Source organism: Coenobita brevimanus, chromosome 41, assembly GCF_032717465.1.
Source record: "Coenobita brevimanus isolate Jiangsu-jjx chromosome 41, ASM3271746v2, whole genome shotgun sequence".
Taxonomy (NCBI): Eukaryota; Metazoa; Arthropoda; class Malacostraca; order Decapoda; family Coenobitidae; genus Coenobita; species Coenobita brevimanus.
Genome location: NC_136994.1, coordinates 19,774,742 through 19,777,506, shown reverse-complemented (window position 1 = coordinate 19,777,506; position 2,765 = coordinate 19,774,742).

The window sequence follows — 2,765 nt, the reverse complement described above, 5'->3', positions numbered from 1 at the left end:
TGATAGAATGAAGGAAGGAGGAAAGAAAGATGATAGAAAGAAGGAAGGAGGAAAGAAAGATGATAGAAAGAAGGAAGGAGGAAAGAAAGATGATAGAAAGAAGGAAGGAGGAAAGAACGAAAAAGAATGCTAATCATTTTCCTAATCCAATTTCCTGCAATGTTGGTAAAATTGGCTATTATTTTTGTGACATGAACTGTGAACCCAGTAGACTGCAGGCTGATGCTACCTTTCTCTTTCAGTTCACTACCCTCCATCATTTAAGAATTAGAAAATGCGAGAAATCATTAAAATAAAAAAAACGAGCCAAGTATAAAGTTTACATACTAACCAGCAACAGAGAAGCAAGGGAACTGGCTAATAATGTAGGCACGGTAAAAATCCAGTAATCCGAACCGCAGGGAACCAAGTGTATTTCGGACTGTTGTTTTTTGTTCGGACTATTGTGAGGGACCTTTGAAAACATTGGAAATATGCACATGGTCATTAAATAAACCCTTAAAATGATATGGGTTACTGCTTTACACATCAGAAATGCATAGAAACGTAGATGAATAGTTGCAGGCACGTACACCCAAGACCAAGGGCATGTCCAAACCAGATAAATCCTTAGATAAAGAAACTGGAAAAATCCCAGATATATTCGAAAAAAGCCCAGGGGAAAAAAACAAAACAAAAAAACGCTGCCTCGACAAATCTGGAGTATTGGGACTTTCGGATTACTGGTGGCCAGATCTGAGGCTTTTACTGTATATAAATAAAAACTTTGCATCCATCAAACATAATATAATTTGCAGCCAATCTTTCCTGTATATTTTAGGGAAGTATATTCATGAGAGACTGACTAGAAGTGCGTGAGGTGCAGGAGACCAAGGATGCAAGGAGAGAGGCTGTATGTGAGGGAGGTGAGCTGGAGGGGGAGACCAAGGATGCAATGGAGGGACTGTGTGGAGATAGGCTTTATGAGAGGGAGGTGAGCTGGAGGGAAGGCAGCCAAATGACAGAGATCAGGGTGACGTGGAGGCATTTTTGGATGTGACCACACCTTACGAAATTACAGCGTCTGGCAAGAGAGAGACTGATAAAAACGACATGGCTTTCCACTCGGCAAGCACTGTCTCGTCGATTTTAGCTCACCTTCATCAGTATGGTGACCGTGGAACCATCAAACAGCTCTATAAATCTTAAATAAGTCATGGGACAATTTTTCCATACGTACCGGTCAGTGGGAAGATGAGTATCGATGAATTTAATGCTGAAAAGTTTGCCAGCATCCCCGTTGCTAGGACGCTGTGTGTGTTTACCCAGGTGCTTCCAGCCACCTTACATCAGGCTCATATATTGTACTTTAATGTGTTATTTCACCATAGTAATCGATCTGTACTTCATTTACCAAAGTTAGAGATGAATATATTCCTAAATTACCTATTCATATCAATATCTGTCAGTTGTTTAAAAAATTGGAAGACTTTTTAATACCACAGATCCATAATACAAAATGCAATGATAATACGTGGCAAATTTAAACTCACGAGTTGCGACCCATACCAGTTCAAAATCCACCAAATATTTGTAAAAGGTATAAGAAACAGACACAGATTTTCCTTTATTGATAGCATAGCACAGAATAAAGGCTTACATCAACATTTTTAAGGGTACTGACCATGCATGCACTTATAATCCCCCCCACCCTCCCCTATAGGCTATCACAGTAATATTGGTGACAATGGTGCTGGGGAGTTGCCTTCATGTGGTGGCACCGACATGGCCATGTGGATCATATACCCAGATATACAAACGTCACTCAACTCTCACCCAATCCCTCGAAAGGAACATGGTGGACTGCAGGAGGGCAATTACAGCCTTCAGTCCATCGTGTCCACATTCTACTGAGCCTGGCAACAGTAACTCTTAAGCGGAATGAAAGGGTCTAATGTTGGCAAATTTAAATCATTTATTATCATTATTTTACACATCAAGGGCTATACCTATTTCACCTTACCTTGGCCCAGATTTTCGTCCTCTTGTAGCCTATTTCATGCAGCTGAGTGGCGAAAAGACAATACTACGGCTCTACATCCTCTCCACAACACTTCTTCGTGACCAGCATCACATTCTACTGTTAATCTACTGCTACAACTCAGCATTCAAGACGAAGAGATGGCAGTTTTGGACAATGTTCGAGTGAGGAGAGTATAGCATCATATTCTAGTGTTATTTTACTCACAGAACTCAGCAATTTTGGGCCAAGTGAGAGTGAGGGGAGTATAGCATCATATTTTAGTTATGCTGCACTTAGAACTCAGCAATTTTGGGCCGAGTAACAAGTATACTATGAAACACAAGAGTATATGTTTAGTAAGTATAATATTTTAGGGCTCTATGTGCTCTTTATTATATCTACAGTTATAAAAGGAACACTAAAGAAATAATCAGTGCAAATTATATGCTGGAGGCGATTTGTTTGTGGCCACTCCTTACAGGATTACGGCATCTGGGAAGAGATAGATTGATGGACAGATAGATAGATACAGTAGATGTTTGAATGCACTGAGGTTAGTCTGTTTATACGTAAAGCCTTGATTTCAATGACCTCGTATATTTCAAATAATACTTTTTCCCCAGGCATTCCATTACTATTACTACTACTGCTGTATTATTATTATTATTATTATTATTATTAAGAGTTTTCGAACTGGAGGGGTCAGATACAGCCTTCAGCAACCCCTTCAATACGAGGGGGCATTTCCAAATTGCAACCATGA